Source organism: Eleutherodactylus coqui, chromosome 6 (assembly GCF_035609145.1).
Source record: "Eleutherodactylus coqui strain aEleCoq1 chromosome 6, aEleCoq1.hap1, whole genome shotgun sequence".
Classification (NCBI taxonomy): Eukaryota; Metazoa; Chordata; class Amphibia; order Anura; family Eleutherodactylidae; genus Eleutherodactylus; species Eleutherodactylus coqui.
The window spans coordinates 153,822,021-153,845,003 of record NC_089842.1 but is presented as its reverse complement, the minus strand read 5'-3'; positions in this window follow the sequence as shown (position 1 = coordinate 153,845,003).

Sequence of the window (22,983 nt, the reverse complement as noted above, 5' to 3'; positions counted from 1 at the left end):
GCGCGGGATGAATTTTCGGGAAGGGCTTAAAAATATAAGCCCTTACCTGGAAATCATCCTTAAGGGTGCGTTCAGACGAGCGTGTTTTGGTGCGTGCATACGCACGCATGAAAACACGCTTGTATGTACAACACTGCATTCCCTATGGTGTGTGCACATGTCCGTACTTTGCAGGTGCGTTCCTGCAAAGATAGGACATGCGTGCACTATAGGGAATGCACGCATTGCTTTCAATGGAGCCGCGGCTGCTGCCGGCGGCTCCATTGAAAACAATGGCCTGCTGGCTCCCTGCATTCCTTTTCAGGGAAGGACTTTACATATAAGCCCTTCCCTGAAAAAAAAAGATTTTAGTGTAAAAAAGAATAAAAATGCTGGCATTCTCTTCAATGGAGCCGCTGCTGCTGCCGGCGACTCCATTGAAGACAATGGTCTGCTGGCACACCTGAATTGTTTTTCAGGGAAGGGCTTTACATATAAGCCATTCCCTGGAAATGAATTAAAAGTGATTTAAAAAACAAAAAAAATAGATACTCACCTCCCTTCAGCTGCCGGGGCACAGCAGCGTCTTCTCCTGCTGTCCCCTGCACTGTGGTGCTGAACTGCTGATCTATCACCAGCCAGGGATTTAAAATCTCCGCCTGCTGAAAGAGCTGAATGTGATTGGCTGAGCACCTCAGCCAATTACATTCAGCTCTTTCAGCAGGCGGGCATTTTAAATCCCCGGCTGGTGATAGATCAGCAGTTCAGCAACACAGTGCAGGGGACAGCAGGAGAAGACGCGGCTGTGCCCCGGCAGCTGAAGGGAGGTGAGTATCTATTTTTTAAATATTTTTTTACTATTTTAAAAAGGCTTTTCAGGGAAGGGCTTATGAAGCCCTTTCCTGCAAAGCCACTAACAGCTGCCAGGGCTCAGCGGGGATTTCTGCCACTGTCCCCGGCTCTGTAGCGCTGCTGAGCTATCAGCAGCTGGGGATTTTAAATCCCCGGCTGCTGATAGCTCAGAACTACAGAGCCTGGGACAGCACTAGAAGTCGCGGCTGAGCCCCGGCAACTGAAGGGAGGTGAGAATTGTTTTTTTTTTTTTAATTTTTTTGCACTAATTTAAATGGCTTTTCAGGGAAGGGCTTATGAAGCCCTTCCCTGAAAAGCCATTGACAGGATGCCGGCAGCAGGATTCTCTACCGCAGCTGTCATGTGTGACAGCTGCGGTTGAGAACTGAAGAATTCCTTTTGCTGCATCTGCCACAGATGTGGCAGATGCAGCAGCAAGGAATTCTTTTAACTAGCGGGGGTGAAGGAAACATCTGCCGCATGCGGCAGATGTGTTCTTCATGCCCGCGGGGGTCACAGCAGAGGTGGAAAGGTACGTTTTTTTTAATTGTTTTTTTGTTTTGCACTAAAATGTTTCTTTTTCAGGGAAGGGATTATATTTTTAAGCCCTTCCCGAAAATTCATCCCGCGCTCGCCGGCAGCCCATTGCTTTCAATGGAGCCGGCTATATTGCCGGCTCCCTTGAATTCAATGGGCTAACATCGTTCTTCTCTGCCACAGCTGTTGCAGCCCTGCATGTTGCTCCTCGCCTGCCCTATCCATTTCTGTGTTTTTTTACATGACTTTGGTGATTTGCTAAGATTCACAAATGAAAACCTTAGCAGAGCACCAGTCATATACAAAAATGCTTGCGTCGCCCATTGACTTCAATGGGGTTCATTACTCGAAACGAACTCTCGAGCATCACTGAAAGTTCGACTCGAGTAACGAGCACTCGAGCAGTTTGGTGCTCGCTCATCTCTATTACAGATGTATCGATATAAATACAGTTTTCTGTGAAAATAGTAAAACTTGTTTTGCTTTTATTGCGCGTTCATGTAGCAAAAATCTTTATTTCAGCGGCACAGGATCTATTATATTATATATCTGCAATGTGGCTTGGAGCGAGGGGGTTCATATTGTATTTGGGGTGTTGATTGTTGTGCACCAGGACTGTCTTTTTTTAATCCCAGTCCGCTCCTGATTAGGGTACATTTCACATGGGGCAAAAATGCTACAGATATTTCGTGCAGACTTTCCACATGGAGAATTCGCAGCATTTACAATATAAGCCATATGGATGAGATTTAATAAATCCCAACTACATCTAGGAGTATAACTAAAAGAAAAGCTGTCTTAGTTGCCCCTGGCAACCAATCACAGTGCAGCTTTTGTTTTGTATTCTGTCCTGGTAAAATGAAAGCTGCGCTGTGATTGGTTGCTAGGGGCAACTAAGACTTTATCTTGTAGGCAGTTTCTTAAATCTGCCACATAGTATGGGAAAAAATTGCGTGCAGGATATTTAAAATCGTAGCATGATGACTCTTTGCTGCAGATTTCACTCTTTACAACCAAAAGAGTGAAATTTGCGACAAATACCAAACTTCAAGACAAAATCCACAACCTCAAACTCTGATTAAAATGACTGATTGCCTAAACATTTTCCATGAATTGATCACTTACGCTTCACGGTGGTCCCTCCCGCTGGTGGTAATATCCATAATGGTGCTGCTCCTTCAGTCCCCCAATCACAGCACACTTGGCCCTTGGATATGTCTGCGTTGTAGCTCTTCTGACTGCTGGATATATTTCCTTGTATCCTCTGAAGGTCTTGCTGTTGTCTTTTATTTCTTTGTCTCTCTGGCACTATTGCTCCTCTTGTAGCTTTTCTGGCTGCTACTGCCAAAATCCAACCCAGTCAGGTTCACTTCTTGTCAATGTCAGCAGCAGTTCTCATGTAGCTTCAAGATGGCGCCTGACTCACCAACTGTCACTTGTGACCTTCAAGCATTATGATGTCAGGCTCTGCCCACTCTAAGCCACGCCCACTCTAGGCTCCACCCACTTCAGCCCTGCGCTGTTCAGAGGCCTATCTTTATTATGTCTTGTCCCAGAAGCACTGAATAATAGGGCCCATATCACCCCCTTACAATAGTGATAAAGAATAAAAACCTGCATTCTGTTGATATCCAAAGGCTCTCGATAGTCCGGCCCCTCACAGTGTTTTTAATCATTTTTTAATAGGATCAGTAATAATCATCATTGACTGAAATCGTACAACGCATGTTAGTTTTTTAAAAAAACAGATGTTTTACATGTGACTTTAATTTTATTTTAGATGTTTTCTTTGCTTTTCCACCCAGTTTGTTCTCCACCTCCGGCCGCGTTCACACTTGTCGCCTAAACTTGCTGACCTGCACTCCTGCGTGATTTTCAGTTGTAGTTAATGGCTGCACGATTTTCCAGGTAAACTGCTATATTGTTCATCGTTAAAGGCTGTTTTTCAGGTAAATGTCAGTTTATCCACAAAACTACCTGGTAATTATTTGCACCCCACACTGAACAGCGCGGCATGCGGATTTTAGCTGCAATTATCCAGTGTGAATAATGTAACTGAGATGCGATGATCAATATGTAGCTGCAGTTATCTGTGCAAAACTGCGAGTTGGAGCGCCTATTGTTCCTTCTATATCCAAGCTGTAGTTTTTTTATTGGTACTATTTTGGGGCGAATACGGCTCTTTTGATCACTTTTTTTTATTGTTTTTGAGTCAAAATTAATAAAATAAGCATTTTGGCTCTTATTTTTTTTCTCCCTGCAGGTTAAACATTGCTCAATGTATTATACTGGTGGTTACGCATGCAGTGATATCGAACATGTGGTCTAAGTCTTAGTCCTTAAGGGGTTAAAAAAATAATTAAGACTTATTTTTCAAATCTGACATCTGTCACTTAATACGCTGATAGCTTTTGAATGCTTTTACTTGTTACTGGTAAATGTTCAACAATAAATTTTGCCTTTTATTAATAAAAATCTATATTTACTGAAAATTTAGAAAAATTTGCAATTTTCACATTTTTTTTTCCTTTGTAAGGGCTTATTCACATGAACGATATTATGATGTAAGTTTTGTGTCATCTACTCTTTTGAATGGGTTCATTTACACAAGTGATTTGCGTTTTTGTATTTTTTTTCTTCAGAGCCCGTTTTATCTCTAGGCGTTCAGAACGCCTCCCTCATTGTAGTCAATGCAATGGGACCTTAAAGTACATCATATGGCAATTGCAGGCAGCTTTTAGAAATGTCCCTTTTGTGGACATAAATCGCTGTTTAGGCACATGGCCGGCTTAGAAGGGAAGGAGCGCTATTTTGCTGGAATTTTTTTCTGATACGTATTCTATAGAAAATACTTTTCCAGTTATTCCTAGTATTTCGGATCAAGTTAATTTTTTAAAAAGCACTGGACAACAAGCGATTCCTTTACCGTGTGCTGAACAACTAAGCACTCTAGCTTTCATCCCCTTACAAGACGAGCCCATGTCTCCTGTGCATGCTTTTTAGGAACATTAATAAATCAAAAATATCCAATCCGGATTTTTATCCCCTCCGAACAAGAACTTCAGTCATGGACTCTTTTCAAATTCAAGGGGAAAAACAAATTACCAACTTATATTCCAGATGCAACAGGATAGTAAATAATATATCACTAAACTAAAGAAAAGTAGAGATGAGCGAACGTACTCGTCCGAGCTTGATACTCGTTCGAGTATTAGTGTGTTCGAGATGCTCGTTACTAGAGGCGAGTACCACGCGATGTTCGAGTTACTTTCACTTTCATCTCTGAGACGTTAGCGCGCTTTTCTGGCCAATAGAAAGACAGGGAAGGCATTACAACTTCCCCCTGCGACGTTCAAGCCCTATACCACCCCCCTGCAGTGAGTGGCTGGCGAGATCAGGTGTCACCCGAGTATATAAATCGGCCCCTCCTGCGGCTCGCCACAGATTTATTCTGACAGAGATCAGGGACAGTGCTGCTGGTGCCGGAGCTGCTATAGGGAGAGCGTTAGGAGTATTTTAGGCTTCAAGAACTCCAACGGTCCTTCTTAGGGCCACATCTAACCGTGTGCAGTAGTGTGGAGGCTGCTTTTTGCAGTGTTGCACATTTTTTTTTTGTATATCGGCCGTGCAGAGCATTGCGCCCTGCAGTAATTATACATAGTCCAGGGTCAGTAGTGGTGGTGGGGCAGGGACAGAAGACATATATTTATTGAATATAGGCAGTGGGCCTTTCCAAAAACATTTTGGAAAAAAAATCTATTTGGGCTGCCTGTGACTGTCCTCAGTGTACTGGGTCTGTGCTGGGTGTAGTTGTCCTCCTAATTCATACGCAGCCAGCTAAGTGTTACAGCTGGGGAGCCACCACCACCAGCATGCGCAGGCATATGATGGCCAAGCACCCCACAAGGTGGGACGAAGGCCGTTCACCACCTCCGGTTTGCACCACTGCCTCTCCCCCTGTGCCCCAACCTGCCACTGAGATCCAACCCCCCCTCTGAGGACACAGGCACCACCGTCTCCTGGCCTGCACCCACACCCTCACCTCCGCTGCCCTCGGCCCCATCCAGCAATGTCTCTCAGACGTCGCTAGCGCCACTGTTTGAGCGCAAGTACGCCGCCACGCACCCGCACGCTCAAGCGTTAAACGTGCACATTGCCAAATTGATCAGCCTGCAGATGCTGCCGTATAGGCTTGTGGAAACGGAGGCTTTCAAAAGCATGATGGCGGCGGCGGCCCCGCGCTACTCGGTTCCCAGTTGCCACTACTTTTCCCGATGTGCCGTCCCAGCCCTGCACGACCACGTCTCCCGCAACATTGTACGCGCCATCACCAACGCGGTTACTGCCAAGGTCCACTTAACAACAGACACGTGGGCGGCGTAGTGGGAGTCAGCCTCCTCAATTCTTTACAGAAGAGTGGGCCTGGTTGGCAGACATTCTGTTACCTTTAAATGACTTGCTTTGTGTATAGGCTATATGCTATGGTTAAGGCTTAGATTTTTGCCATAATGCATATGTCCCCGTTCACACTTGTGAGCGGTCTTACCTTTCCATGGATATATTCTAATAGATACATTTCATGGCAAGTGCTGGAGCTGTATTAATTGCTTTACAATGGCTTTTTATAGAGTTATGATGAAACAATAGCCTGTCAATGCCATAATATAACTTGTTGCAGAAAGCCATCATAGTCAAGTTAAACTTTGCTACATCTATATGTTGAAAATAATACTGTATACAGCTCAAGCAGAACAGCAGCACTGCATAGAAATCATCGTCGGCTCGTTCACTAATCATTCAGTTTAAAAACCGATCGTTCAGTCGTTCTCATTACTTATACAGCAAATGTGAACGACTGAACGACTTTTCGTTCGAATGAGCTAACGATGTATCTGCTGTATAAACAGGCTGTCCGAGAGAACTGTGATGTCATTTGCTTCTTCAAGCAATAAATAGTTTGGTGTAAACGGGCCCCAACCATAAGTCTGTTTGCTCTCTGATGTGATGACATGTCGTTCATAATAAAGACATATCCCCTGACTGAAGGACAGGTAATCATATAGCATTGACAAAGGGGAGCATACAGTAGGGGAGGGAAAACTGCGAATTCTGGTTAGAGGAGCTTGCATCGCCTTAAAGGGGTTGTCCCACCGTGCGATTTGGATCTATATACTTCTGTATGGCCATTACAAAGCACTTTGTAATATAATGTGTGCTTTGTAAATACGCCATACAGAAGATATATACTTACCTGATCAGGAGCCCATTCCGGTGCCCCCCCATTTACCTGTCTGTTGTCCTTGGCTCCGACTATTCCAGCGGTGTCTCTTCATCCACTAGTCGTACATGCGCAGTAGCTCTTGCCGGCTGGTCGGGTCCTGTGAATGCTCCTGGTGCAGGCGTAATTTGATCTCTCAGTGAAGACGAAAAGCCATTTCCCTATGTTGTACAGATTTATCAACAAATTCTGAGTGAGTAAACCATTAAATTGGGTTTTTGGGTATAAAGAAAAAATGAGGCAATGGTGGGAAATTATATAAAATAATAAAAGTAGTATTACCTATTAGATCCTCTGCTGTTGCATTGCCTGTGCCCCCAATGGTTTTTATTTACTGTACTGCATATCATATTGACACACATGATTGGCTGCAGTGTTCACATCCGTGATGTGACAAGAATCCGCTACAACTTAGTACAGCGCAGTAAACATTGAAACGGCAGTGCTGCAATACCAGGGGATATACGGTAATAGGTAAGTCCTCCTTTCTTATTTTATACAGTTCCCCATCATAGTATTTTATTTTATCCTGGACAACCCATTAAAAGACTTTGGGGGGATATAAGTGTAAAAAGAAGCACCTTTCTTTAATAAGATATATTACAAATTTTCTTACTTTCACTTCTACTACCACTGTACGCAAAGCTGTTTGTAGTTGGGGGGTATACTGGAAATGGATTGTCCAGATTGGAAAATCTATTTTCAAATACTAAATTAGGAAACTATTACACTAAGGCTGCATTCACACGAATGTATATCGGCTCGGTTTTCACGCCGAGCCGATATACGTCGTCCTCATGTGCAGGGGGGAGGATGGAAGAGCCAGGAGCAGGAACTGAGCTCCCGCTCCCTCGCTGCCTCCTCTCCGCTACTCTGCACTATTTGCAATGGGGAGAGGCGGGATGGGGCAGGGCTAAATTCCGAAACTTAGCCCTGCCCCCGTTCCGCCTCCTTTCATTGCAAATAGTGCAGAGGGGCAGAGAGGAGGCGGGAGCTCAGTTCCTGCTCCTTGCTCTTCTATCCCCCCCCCCCCCCCCTGCACATGAGGACGACGTATATCGGCTCGGCGTGAAAACCGAGCCGATATACGTTCGTGGGAATGCAGCCCACAGGCTATGAACACTTTTTTAAGGGGGGGGGGGGGGGGGGCAATTATTTTTCACTTAAACACAACAATCATCTTTGCAATAGGGTTTAATTAAACATTTTGCACCGTTTGTTTTCTGCAGTTTTTACATATCACTGTATATAGAAACTGCAGTCTAATTCTCATTATGATATCGGTCAGTGAGGCTGGACTGACGGCTTGGTTTTCAGCCCTCATCTCTTCCTCCTGCACCTTTTATCAGCTAATTTATGACTACAACAACCATAGACTTTACTGTAGTCCTAAATCGGCTAATAAGTACATTTAGAAAAAGACAGAGTAGAGGGAAACCAACAGTCAAGAATTATCAAAGGCACATAAGTGGGGACACTGTTAGAGAATTTGCAATGGGTCTAGGAGCTTTGGGTCACTCCCTCAAATGCAATACACAACTCCCAGCAAGCACTACCAAACTCCCTAGCAAGTCATAACTGAAAAAGACAAAAACACTTTACTGTATAGTTATTATTTTGTTAAAAAAACATCCTGAACACACTTTCCTATAAAATACATTTCTTGACTTTACATTTTTACCATACTTTTTTTGCAATAGTTTTATATTTTTCTAAAAACTTTTTTTTACTAAAACATTTTTTTCTATTTTCTACAAAATAAACAGTGTTTGGCCTCGGTTACATAGATTTAGCATTTTGTATGTATGTAATATATATGATAATTACTGCTTCCTTTTCTTATGTATAATCCTGTACTTTAACATTACCACAAAAAGGATCTAGTCAGGAAGAAGTGAATGTCTGGTATGTGAGCATGATGATACTGGTGATTAATAATTGAACAATCATAGACAAAGGCCACTTTCACACCTGCGTTAGGGTCAGTTCAGGGTTTCTATCTCTCTGCTCCATTTTTGGAGAAGAGAAATGGATATAAAATGGAACACAAACTGATCTTTTTTTTTTTGCCACTGATTTTAATGGGATTTGAAAAAAAACTAAACGGAAAACCAAACTGAAAGGCATGTGCTTGCTTCCATTCAGTGAGGTTTACGTTATTTTTACAGAAAAATCACAACACTGCAGACTGCTTCCATTCTGTCAGGCTTCAGTTTTTTCGGATGGAAAAATAGCGCAAATGGAAGTCTTTCAGTTTGCTTTCTGACCTTTAGAAACCCCCATTGAAATCAATGGGGAAAAAAGGATTAGTTTATTTTCAGCTTTATATCAGTTTCTCTCCTTCAAAAATGGAGCAGAGAAACCCTGAACTGACCCTAACGCAGGTGTGAAAGCAGACTAAGGGCTTATTCAGACGACCGTATATCAGCCGGGTATTCACGCCAGCCGATATACGGCGTCCCTCCCTGCAGGGGAGGAGGCTGAAAGAGTCGGGAGCAGTGCACTGAGCTCCCACCCATTCGTGTGAATAAGCCCTAAAATTGTTTGAAGGAAACCGTTCTGGCAACTATTGTTGTATGTAATTCCCATTTGTAAGACACAACATGATTTTTGCCAATGCGATCTATCAGGACATTATACGGTTTTAGTAAATATTTTGAACCAGAGATGTCAATAAATAAGACAATGTAATTGTATCATGTTACAGTTTTCTGTGCATCAAAAATGTTTATAGAGAGAAGTTCACTGTATATAGCTGTTATTTATTCTGGATCTACAAGCTGCAAATACATACTGGCTACCTGTGCAATACATTGCCTTTGAGTGGATTTCTTGTATTTAAAGTTTGTTTAGCGACATTTTATAGCTTTATATATTATAGATACTGTATATAGTGTTGGAGTGCAGTACCAAAAGTAACCCGTAGGCGGTCATTGGGCAGGTGGTCTGAGAAAATATTCAGCAGAGAAAGGGTCTAGTCTGCTAATTAATCAGAAAATGCTTGTATGGGTGTGGCTGGAGGAGAGCAAACCCCCAGACTTGCTATGCTCTAGGTTCTTTCTAGTCCATGGCAACCCAAGTTCTGGTGTAGTGTGGAAGGGCCACTAGTCTGACAAGGGTGGGCGCCCTTTGACCGGCACCCTGGATAGGTATGAAGGTTTTGTTTGACGCACTAGGCCTGTATGGTAGGCAAGGTAAAGTCTGTTACTTAGCGGCCAGACGGCCAGGGACTTGTATGTATTCATGTACACTGTGACGAATAACAACAGTGTGAAGATCATGTTATGATTTCTGTTGATTTACTACAATAAAGGTGCTGAGTGCATCCGCCGGACAGAAGAAAGAAGATCCGGCCACGATGGAGGAGAGACCCACAGCGTGCAGACAGGTGAGTAAATGTCATTTTTGGCTCATTGCTGCGGGCACGGGTGGAAACCGTGTGTGCCCGTGGACATGAGGCCTAATGCAGGGGGCAAGTTAGCTTTACCTACATAAGATCACTGTATTGTCCTTGGGGTAAAGAGGACTCTTAAAATGCACATCACTGGAACAAGGTCTGTGTAAATTCAGCTATAGAGTAAAACAGACTTAACTTGGGATCAGTGGGAGCAAAATTCAAATAATTACAATGGGAATAATTAATGCAGGACTTTACCCTTAACCCTTTCCAATCCACTGTCTGATGTCTAGAGACATTCTGATTGAAGGCTGTACAGCTCCGATGTCGGAAGACGTCCAGCAGGGTATTCTTACTGTATATTACTGGCCGCTCTGTTGTCGGGGGCCTCTCCAGCATATCCCATACCGCAGTACTGTCTCTAGCCAGCAGATGGCACCACTGTATAATGGCAGAAAGAGAGAGCCCTCTAGGAAACTCTGAATCCAAAATTGGATTGCAAAGGGTTAAAAGTTGACATAGTGAAAAAAAAAATGGGCTTGATTTATGAATATTTTCTGATTGGAAAACTGGCAAGTGATCAGAAGTCTGTTTAAAGTTTCCAGTGCACAAAATATGTTATTTATTGCACAATCTTACCTGGGCATTCCTAAATGGCATTATTTTAGTTGCATACTCATTTTTAGTTATGTGGCGTCCTCTACTGGCAGAGAATATATATATATATATATATATATATATATATATATATATATATATATATATATATATATATATATATATATATATATTCTCGGCCAGTAGAGGGTGCCACATAATTAGATATGACACATATATAGATTTGTTGCAATATACAGTAGCCACACCTTATCATATGGCTTAAAAAGTAATGTACAGCTAGTAAGGGGGATTTTTACTGCTCTGGACTCCAGTGATTGATCAATTATGAAAAGTTAAATGGTGCCCCGTCTAACTTTTCTCTGCACATTGATGTTCACTGCTACTGGCTATGCAGTGGCCTGCCACCAGCACCATTCCCTTGAGAATAGGGCTGCGCTGCTTTACCCTGCACAGCTTGGTGGTTGAGGGCCACTGTGCATCAGCTGCATTCTCAGAATCAGTAGGGGTCCCAATAGTTGGATCAAACACTATTCTGCCAAAACTAATTGGACACCTGAGCAAGAGTCAAAAGTAGTGTTTATTTCCATGTGTTACTATTTAGTGGGGGTCCTTTGGCCCTAATGACATGGAATACTCTCTGTGACATACTTTCTACTGATACACTAATACGAAGCTGTTATTTCCCTCCATTCATCCTGCAGGCATCTGGTGAGTTCTCTCAAAGAAGATGGACGCAGTTCATATTTCCTGACCTGACATTCCAGTGTGTCCCAAAGATGTTCAGTAGGGTTCAGGTTTGGACTCTGTGCAGCTAGTCCAATCGTGGAACATTCATATCCGCAAACCAACATACAAAAACAGCATTTGATTTATGACAAGGCGCACAATGTCTTATTGGAAGTATTGCTGACGCCCGCTGCCTTGGGGTCACACTGGACTCTGACCTCTCCTTTATCCCTCACATCCAATCTCTGGCCCAGACATGCCTCATGCACCTCAGGAATATTGCTAAAATCCGTCCGTTCCTCACCACGGACACGTTAAAGACACTCATTGTCGCCCTCATCCACTCCCGACTCGACTACTGCAACTCGCTGCTCATTGGCCTTCCCCGGATCGGACTCTCTCCTGTCCAATCCATACTACTATTGTCTAGATTATCAAGTCACACCCCCATGTTCATGGTTCTTGCCACTACAGCCAACAGACCAAGACCACGCCACATAAAACATCGCCAGACCATAACTGACTTCTGCCCTACTTAAGTATTGGCACAACACGGGCGAAAGGTGTTCCCCAGGCATCCTCCACACTCAGGTACATCCATCTGATTTGAAGATGAGGTGTCGTGGTTTGTCACTCCATAGATCATTCTTCCATTGTTCAACTGTCCAAAGACGACGCTTCTTGCAGCATTGGAGACTGACCAATGAATTGCACGTCATGATGGACGGCTTGCCTGCGGCATCATAACCTATATAGTCAATAGTGTGTAATTCCCATCATAAATTATGGCTGACACCTCCAAGGGTCTGCATCTTATGTAGCATAGTTTAGGATACACGACATGCTAATAAGACATGATACGTTCTACTAATAGGGATGTCCAAATACTTTTTATAGCATAGTTTAGCAATATGCCATTGCTTTATTAGATGGGCAATTCCACCATTAAGCAATTTTGTTAGATCCTTTTGGCTGTGCTCACACAAAAGAAGTTGTTGTGGATTTCAATAGCCAGCAGGAGTTAGCCCCATTAGCTCTGTTGCTGTGTTCTAAGTTCACAGAGGATTGCCTTGTATTTTTTTTTTACATTTCCAGTAAAAGTCCCTTAATTCAGCATTTGATAGTACAGAATTCTAATAATCCATAATAAATGACAAAATAATATGTTAGGTATCTGTAGAGATAAATTCAGGGGGGAAACTACAGCCCATGAAAATATGTTAAACCCTGAAAGGACACATATTAAACAGCAGCCATATTTATGTGTTTATTTAAACAAACTTGGCTTTACAATACTTGTATTACAGCTATAAGTGAGCCGCCATTTACTCCACCGACCGTTGTTAGACATGAGCCCCTTTCCAAGTCTCTTGCTGTTCTTTAAATGTACCACTAGATGGCAGCAAAGCCAAAATCTTCAATGATTTGCATGCACTGACCCTCCTTGCAGGGGACTGGAGATGTGGAGAAGGGTAAAAAGTTATCCAAGATAGTAACTAATATTACTGCTATTTTAAGAAAATGATGTATGTTGCAGTCATAACTCAATAGAAAACTGTTAGCGCTCCGTCCAGGGTTTGTATCTGCTTAGTTTTTGGAGGAGAGAAAGTGGTTAGGAAAATTGGGCAGTGTAATTTTTCCATTTAAAAAGAAAAAAACAGAATGGAAGCAAACAGAAGCCTTTTTGTTTGCTTCACATTTTGTTTTTTAAGCCCCTTTGAAATCAATGGGGGAGAAAAAGGATTTTTTTTTTTTCATTTTATTTGTTTCTCTCCTCCAAAAACAGAGCAGAGAGATGGAGACCCTGAACTGCGCCTAACAGAGGTGAGAAAACACCTTAATTGGTTCTGGAGCCTTGAAAATGTCATCCAAAAGTACAGCAAAATAAAGAGTAAAGAAAAGTAAAGGGGTTGTGACAGCATTTGACTTTATCCCCTATCCACCTGATAGGGGAAAACCTGCAGAGGAGTGGGGGGTCTTACCGCTGAGACCCCCACCAATGTCAAGAACGGGGGTCTTGTGTCCCCTGTCCTCCTGACCCGGGGGCAGATTGGGAAATTAAAATGGCCCTGGAAAAAATCAGAACGTGGCCCCATGTTGTAGGTGGGCCCAAACCAGCAGAAAGCAGGAAGAATTCAAGTAGGTAGCGGTCAACTAATCGCCTGCCGCAGGCGTGAGGATAGTAAGAGAGTAGAAACTATGTGGTATATGTAGCTTGCTGCAGTAAATTTACTATGAGGCATAGAACAGGTTAGAAGTGGAAGTATAGAACATTAAGGTGCCGCCTATTTCTAACCTGTTAAGCCTCCATGTAAATGAACATCACAGACTGGCTTGCCTTTAGCATTTATGTCATATGTCCTGTGTCCCGCATGATCCCTGTGCTAACTGACAGTCGAGCTCTCGCTACAATGGCAAGGATCAGGAAGACTCTGATCCCTGTCATTTAACTCCCTAGACGCCACAGTCAATAGCGAAAACGTAATTGGAGGATGCCAATGGGTAACCAAGGCAGCTGGAGGCCTAGGAAAGACCCCAAGATAGGCCACAGCAGTATGACTATTGGGATGATCCTTCAGCACCACCTAATAGATTGCTTTGCAGTCTTAGACGCACATGGAATAATATTTTGCTATGCTGAGTATACAAAAGATCACCTTGTGTCGTCCTTCGTGAAGTCCATATAAGCTATTACAGTACCATTATATCCAGTGATCACAGGTGACGTCCCCTCTGACTAGAGTCATTTAATTTCTATTTTACTTCATCTAGCCCAGACTGTCATGATGGCTTCTCCGGGTCACAACTTGTCTCTGTAGAATTAGACACAGACCTCTTTGATACCTCAATTTTCCAGGGACCTGGCTTCATTTTCCAAACTTCCACATAATCTCCCCACGCATTGTACCCTGGGTAGTAGTAATGTCACCTGAGGTAACCCACACAGTTATAGTATCTGCCTTTTTATGTTCCCTGTAGGCCACACATAATAAATACCACTTTTCATGTCCCACACAAATAATAATGCTCCGCTGTCCCTCACAGGCCCTCACCCAGTAATGCTTCATATATGTCCCCACTCAGTAATAATCTCTCTCACAGGCCCCCACTCAGTAATAATGCCCCATAGAGGCCCTCGTATGGTATTAATGCTCAATATAGGCCCCCTCAGTAATAATGCCTCTCACAGGCTTCAATCAGTAATGCCCCATATAGGCCGCCACCCAATAATAATGCCCCTCATAGGCTCCACTCAGTAATAATTCTCCATATAGGTCCCTGCTCAGTAATAATCTGCCTCACAGCCCCTGTATAAGCCCTCCTGTGTAATAATGCCGCAGCCTGCACTCAGTACTGCTTCCCCTCATAGACCCCAGCCCTCCCCCCCCCCCCCCCCCCCACTCAGTAGCGTTGCCACACAGTAATGTAATATTCATCTGACATATATTCATTGTAGGTAGGTGTTGGAATTCTTGGACATTAGGCTGACTGTGGATAATCAGAGGTATGTTCAAACTGATCTGTATAAGAAGCAGAGGCGTAACTTGAAGCTTCTGGACCCCAATGCAAAATGTATAACGGGGCCCCAACTATAATGCTTTATTCAGAGTACTGGCCTCCCTATATGGAGAATAGAGACCTTATGGGCCCCCTAAGGCTCCTGGGCCTGACAAGTAAGACTTATGCCCCATTTACATGCAACGATGATTGCTCAAAATTCGTTCAAAAGATAGTTTGATTGACAGTTTGAGCGATCGTTTTGCATAAACTACTAATGCCCATTAGTAGCTTATTAGCTTCATTTGCATGTAAATGATGCTCCCTTCGCTGTATGCAGCTAACAGCAGGGGATATTTTATCTGCATACAGCCACTTTGTTCTGCCTGGGGACTGCAGCTGAAAACAATGTTATCAGCCAACTTGTGGAGAACTCAGTGGTCCCTGCTATCACGAACGATTGATTTCATGCTCACATGAAATCCATAGTTCGGCAGAAAAGTAAACGGTGGTAAGATTTACACAGGATTGTTGCTTAAAAGGCATCGTTTGAACAATTTTTTAACCATAATCATTACGTGTAAAAGGGCCCTTATTTCTACCTACAATTACAGATGGGTGGATAAGCGGACGGTCTTCAGGAAACATTAGCTGATTTTGATGACAGACTCAGTTTTGTCTTCATGCGACGCTGACATTCCACTAATGGCTGTACGGACATGTAGAAATCTTACAGACATTTTGATTGGAAGCCATTATGTTCCCAGTTAAAAACTATTTTGGTGCTACTAAAGTTAAAGGGGTTGTCTCGCGAAATCAAGTGGGGTTATGCACTTCTGTATGGCCATATTAATGCACTTTGTAATATACATCGTGCATTAATTATGAGCCATACAGAAGTTATTCACTTACCTGCTCCGTTGCTAGCGTCCTCGTCTCCATGGTTCCGTCTAAATTCGCTGGCGGCTTGCTTTTTTAGACGCGCTTGCGCAGTCCGGTCTTCTGCTCTGAGCACGAGCCGCTTCAGTGTGCTCGCCGCTACAGCTCTTCTGCGCATGCGCAGACGAGCTGTATCTTCTCGGGAGCGTGCTGGAGCGGCCATTCTGCTACCATCCTCTGTTAGAGGAAGGTGCAGAAACTGGAGCCGCCCAGCCGAGAAGCCCAGCCAAGAAGCCGCCCAGCCCAGCCCAGCCGAGCCGCCCAGCCGCCCAGGTAAGTGATGGGTGACAGACTGACGGGGGTGACGCGTGACTGACTGCCGCTGTGGCCCCGGGGCCTGCCGCTGTGGCCCCGGGGCCTACCGCTGGGGAGCCGGGGGCTAGCGCCGGCTACCTGCTGCCTGGCGGTGGGTGACTGGTCGGTCGCGTTCAATCCCGGGGTCCGGTCGGCGGCTGCGGGGCGTCTGGTTGTCAGGGAGACACATCTGGTAGCGTCTCGGGAGCGCGCACGTCGGGCTACTACAAGCGACGGGAAAAGAGCCGGCGGCCATCTTGGGGAAACTTTGTATAAGTTGCTGAAACGCTGGAACTGTAAGTACAAACCAGCTAGAAAAGTCATTTACAGGGGGGCTTAGTAATGTATGCTTAATTAGGGGGACTGGGCAAAAAAAAATGTCACTGCTTCCTCGAGACAACCCCTTTAAGCAGGGATATTATCCATGTGGAATATGTGATGCATGTTGTAACATGTTAACAGCCAATGAATTTACCGCTGTTGATGGTAGGAGAACATTTAATATCAGACACTTTATGACATGCAACACAGATATCATGGGATATTTAAGGTTCAAATAGATTTTTTATTGTACATCAACAGTTTGATCACATTTTGAGATCATTTCAACTTTATCGAAATATACAGTAAAGTAAACTTGATAAACTATTGTAGATGGGTCTACTTCAGGAAGTTATTATAAAAACAGAGAGTTAGCAGAGAAATCATGGGATATTTAAACAACCTGCCCATGTTATAAAATATATGTAGTGCATATTACTAAGGAGCTCTGGATCAGGATGAGGAAACCTGTTGGGGACATTGTTGAAGCGAAGAAGTAAGATGATGATGACATTCTCAAGAAAATCCCTAGGCACTTTAAATTACATCACAACTGTGATCCAAAGGGTTGTATGGTTAGGGGCATTGACCGATTATGCTGTGATTGTTACAGACTATGGATCCACTGGACCAACCAACCAAGCCTGGACCAGTCCGGGAGTAGTTGTCAGCTGACTTCTCGGATAGAGGGACTGTTGCCAGGAAAAGGGAGACTGACCCTTGGCTGCAGAGAGAATAGAAGACCCCTACCTACCAGCAAGGCGATCGCCCCAATAAGGGCGGCCCTGCGCTGGAACCTCGGGTGTGGCTATCCCTAATGGAGTAGCAAACATAGGAACTGGCTGCAGACAGAGGAGGACGCAGATGCAGGACAGAGCAAGGGCAAACCATAGACAGGAATGGGAACTGACTAGAGATGAGCGAGTATACTCGCTAAGGGCAATTGCTCGAGAGAACATTGCCCTTAGCGAGTACCTGCCCGCTCGAGAGGAAAGGTTCGGGTGCCGGCGGCGGGCAGGGAGCTGCGGGGGGAAGCAGGGAGGAACGGAGGGGAGATCTCTCTCCCTCTCTCCCCCCCCCCGCTCCACCCTGCTGACTGCCGCTACTCACCGCTCCCCCACGCCAGCACCCGAACCTTTCCTCTCGAGCGGGCAGGTACTCGCTAAGGGCAATGCTCTCTCGAGCAATTGTCCTTAGCGCGTATACTCGCTCATCTCTAGAACTGACAGAAAACAAACATACAGACAGATGCAGAGCTCAGACAGCATAAACAGAATTCGGACACAAACTAAGGAATATAGACAGAACTCAGACTGCATACACAGAACTCAGGGAGTGGGACAGAACTGAGCAACAGAGCACAGACAGAACTAAAATAGAAGTGGGTGACCAAAAAAAAGATTATTGGTGGTCAGGGCTGGAACTATAACAGAAAGCTTCACTCCTATTGAAATCAATAGGAGTAACTTAGTAACATAGTATGGTAGGCTGAAAAAAGACAAAAGTTCATCCAGTTCAGCTTTTTTTTACCCCCCCCCCCTCCCCCCGCCCACCATGTTGATCCAGAGGAAGGCAGAAGCCTTCTACTAGACTTTCGGCTCTGACTGCAATGAGGAGCTGGAAGGTGTAATATTTCAATAGCAGTTACACTGTCTATTACACTTCCAGCCCTGATCTCTGATGTGAACATTCGCCTCTGGTACACTGACACTGGGCCAGAGGATCAGCTGATCAGCAGGAAGCCCCACCAAGCAACTATTCATGATTAGAGATGAGCGAACGTACTCGGATAAGCACTACTCGTCCGAGTAATGTGCCTTATCCGAGTACCGCTGTACTCGTCTTGAAAGATTCGGGACGCGCTGCGGAGCGGGGAGCTGCAGGGGAGAGCCGGGAGGAACTGAGGGGAGATCTTTCTTCCTTCTCTCCCGCCCGCTCTGCCCCGCTCCCCGCTGCGACTCACCTGTCAGCAGCGGAGCGCCCGGAATCTTTCAAGACGAGCACAGCGGTACTCGGATAAGGCACATAACTCGGACGAGTAGTGCTTATCCGAGTACGTTCGCTCATCTCTATTCATGATCCATCCTCAAGGATAGGTCATCAGTAGTAAGTCCCAGAATACAGCTTTAACATTGCCCTTCAAATAAACCCTTCAAATTACCCTAAAAAGCAGTGTGCCAGCGTTCAGCAACAGAAGCACAACAAAGAAAGCATTTAAAAAAGCACGTGTTTTTAAACAAAAAAAAATGCATACATTGTTAAAAACTGTAGGCAAAAAAATAAATAAAATGTATGTATTTTTCTTTTATGCTTATTTTTTCAGAAATGCATAAGAATGCACAAAAAAGTGAAATATAGATGTAGCCTTATGTGTATTCCAGTTAGAGATGAGCGAACCTACTCGTTTCGAGTAATTACTCGATCGAGCACCGCGATTTTCGAGTACTCGGGTGAAAAGATTCGGAGGGAGGCGTGGCGGAGCGGGGGGTAGCAGCGGGGAACAGGGGGGAGCCCTCTCTCTCTCTATCCCTCTCCCCCCACTCCCCGCTGCAACTCTCCACTCACCCACGGCGCCCCCCGAATCTTTTCACCCGAGTACGGAAGTACTCGAAAATCGCGGCGCTCGGGCGAAAAAGGGGCGTGGCCGAGTAGGTTCGCTCATCTCTAATTCCAGTAGTTTAAACCCTTTTAGTGCTGGGTTTAGACTATTAGAATACACATTTACCATATAGTAGAAGTTATCTTAGTGCTGTACTTTTGCCTTGTAATTCTGCATTTTGAAGGGGGTTTACAAGGCAATTTTTATTGATCTGTCCTCCAGGATAGGTTATCAATAGCTGATCGGTTTCAATCTGCTGCTTGGAATCCCAAACAATCAACTGTTCAGACAGCCACTGTCGCTGGCAAAATACACAAGTTACAGAGCAGAAGCAGCTACCGCCGACCCATGTGTAGTGGCCGACGCAGGTAAATGCAGGCACATCTCCCATTAAAATCAATGAGAGTTATGAATGCAATTACCAGCACTGGCCACTGCACAAGGGTCGAAGTTGCATGCTTTCATTCTGTACCTTGTGTGTTTTGCTGGCACCAGTGGGCACCCACACAGCTTCTCGGGTGAGGTCCGCCACTCAGGACTCTCACCAATCAGCTATTGGTGTCTTATCTTGAGGTTAGACATAAAAAATTGTCTGGAAAACCCCTTTTTAATGTGTTCATTGCTGATTCTCATGACACTGATATAGCTCACATACTTGCAACTACATTGAATTCTTAAATGTGAATTAGATTACAATTGACCAGCTCTGATAATGTAGCACTCAGTTTATATGATACAGTATACAGGGGTAAGAAAGGATGAAGGACAGAAGACAAAAACTGAATGTTACAAGCGAAGAACTCATTTTACACCAAATCTCCAGTGAATTTTGTCTTTCTTTCAATATGGTTCATTTTATACATGCGTAATAATAATGTTTTTTCTTTGCGTAATGGTGTGAAGAGTCTGTTTGTCAATACATACTATTTTCACAAGTGTTCTTGTGCCGCTGTCAGGCTCTGGCGTGCGTCTCCTCTTCAGCCCCGGTCTTTAGTCTTCTGCCAGCCCTTCCTGGATTGAATGTTGAAATCCACGCCTCCAGGAAGCACTTTTTGTGATTGGCTGAGCTAGCGCTCGAGGACTAATCGCAGGCATTCATTCATTGAATAGCTGTGATTGGTTCATTGAGCACTGACTCACAGCCAATGCTTCCTGAAGGTAGGGATTTCAACTTCAAATCCAGGAAGGTCTGACAGAAGACTGGGGCTGAAGAGCAGATGTGTGCTGGAGCATGACAGCAGGTGAGAGGTGATGTATTTTTGCCTCCATATTGCTAATTTTTATTTAGCAAAAACTGATGAATATTTATCCAGTAGTTACAATGTCTTTCCACGTTACAATGTCAGATTGTTCTTCCTACAATGCATCATTTTTCCTGTGTGGCTGTGTGGCTGTGTGGAGAGGCCCCTACCTTTTACCTCCTCCGGAGTATACTTAATGTCCAGGACCGGTGACATATGGATAACGTGGACTATAGGGCCGTATTGTTCCTGTGTGTTTTTCCTCCCAACCTACGATACACAAATCTCTGTGTTTATTATTCTACCGTATAGAATAACGAAGTGGGAACGCTGGCGTCACAACGTGATATATACTTGTACAAACATTTCCCCTCGTGTTACCACTCTGCTACACTATGACAGGGACTAGGCCTCCAGCCATACCCACAGTAAGTGGAATTGTAGCACATACAAGTCCCAGTGTTCAAATGTATTACCCACCGTGTTACAACAGCAATTGATAAACAAAATGAATAGCCAAAAAAACATGTAAAAAAGCTGGTCAGCAAATCGCATTGTCGTCAGTCGTAATAAAAAAAATAATAATCAAAAGATAATAAAAGCCAGGAGGGTGAGACACAGGAAATGTATCAAATAAAAAGGGCAAAAGAAAAAAATGCTTTAATAAAGAAATATTAAGGGCATAGAAGATAGGAGGGAAGAAAACATAGCGACACATTGGCACCCTATGATCACAATGCAGGGGTACGATGAGTGGCAGAGGGAGCCCCCTCCCTCTGTCAGCCCTTTTATATGCCGTGGTCATTGACTGTAGCATGCGAAGTGTTAAACAGCGGGGATCAGAGGTCTCTCCAGTCCTCGCTATTTGAGCAAGTGCCAGGCTATTATCCAGCAGAACACCCGTTCCCTCTGGCAGCTTCTGATGCAGTGTTGTAAACATGCTTTCAAAAGGCCCTCGGCTGGGGGGCGTGGCCAAGGAGGAGAGCTAGATGGTCGCATCCTAGTACAGCTCCTCTCTTAACCTGCTCAGCGACAACTAAAGCAGCAAAAAAAATCAGCTCCAAAGACTATTTTCCACCCCTGAAGAAGGTGAACACACTCCAGCATGCCCAGAAGGGAGAGAAAGCTGTCCCCAAAGAAATTAACGGACTTTTACTCCACAAGAGGCCGGGGAGAGGAGGTAAAAGATGGCGGCCGTGCATTCCCGCGCTTAGAGAGGAGGCAGGAATCCCCGGACAACAAAGATAGACCTGCTGAAGAAGACATAAACTGCAGCGGAGGACGAAGCCTGCCTGAACTGCCTACGGGCAAAAGAAATCTTACATCTTGTCCCCCACGGGTGCTGCCTGCAAGCCCAGCTCGAGGTGACAGCACGGCCGCCTGCACAAGCCGGAGATCCGGGACTTCCCCCGCTTCTCCTGTCACAGGCTCCCTGCAGAGCGCTCAGACAGCTGTCACTGAATCCCGCTCAGACCGGGACTCCGGAGCCTGCCCTGCCGACTCAAGCTTACCCACGGGACCCCCGACGGCACTTCAGAGGGGAAGGGAGAAAGGAGACTGTAACAGCGCTCACCGCAGCTCCCCTGCTTCCATGGCACCGGCCGTGGAGCCCTTCCCTGCACCGCTCGCTACAAGCGCCGCCGAACAGCAGGATCGAGCACAGGACCCACAGGTGGGTGAAACACCTCTACTACGCTCTGCCCCAGCGGAGAATCTCCCTGATCAGGCACCCACTGCCCCAGACACCCGGGGGTCCCCTCCCCCAGCCTCTCAGGCTTATGCTACCAAGGAGTCCCTCCATTATACCACACCACAAGGCAGACTCCAACCTACCAAGAATGCCTCCCCAAAATTAAGGGCTGAAGCCCCTATCACATCAGAGGGTTCCACCCAAGAAGGCAATAAAGATTGTTCCCGCACCCCAAGCTTCCGTGGGGATATTGGAAGCAATATGGCTCTCATGGATCCACGTATTTCCCCCGCGGGCAATACCTATTAGCAAACTCCCGATAAAAAGGCTGCCTCAGACCGCCAAAAATCACCCAGACCAAGATCGCAAGAGCCAAAACAGTACCTCCCCTACTGACATTGCGACAACATGCAGTAAAAGGGGTGCCCAACACTCCCCACATGACACAGGAGTGACAGAGAGCAACTCAAATTCTTCTAGCCCGCAAAAACAGCGAGCCCGCTATTCATCCGACTCTGACCATACAACTGAACTGACTCTAAAAAATATGCCAGCTCATAACCATGCTGCTTCGGAGATATTTTTGAAAGAAGCAATGCTAGCGCTTCATACCTCAATACAAAAAGATATCACCAATAGCCTCGCAGGCATAACTGCGACTGTAGATGAGCTGGGAGAAAGAGTGGACCATACAGAGCGTAAAATGGGAGAATTTGCAGTGGCCCATAACTCACTAGTGGACTCTCATAACAGCTTGGAGGAGGAAGTAGAATCTCTATGCAACAAACTAGCGGACATGGAGGACAGAAATCGTAGAAACAATATCAAGTTCAGAGGTATTCCTGAATCGACACCTCCCGCTGAACTTGTTGCATTTCTGAAAAGACTAATCCAAGCGATCATCCCACAATGCTCAGTCTCGGACCTCATAATAGACCGGGCACACAGACTACCAAGAGCTCAATCTGTTCCTCCATCCTATCCGCGAGACACAATCGCACGAATACACTT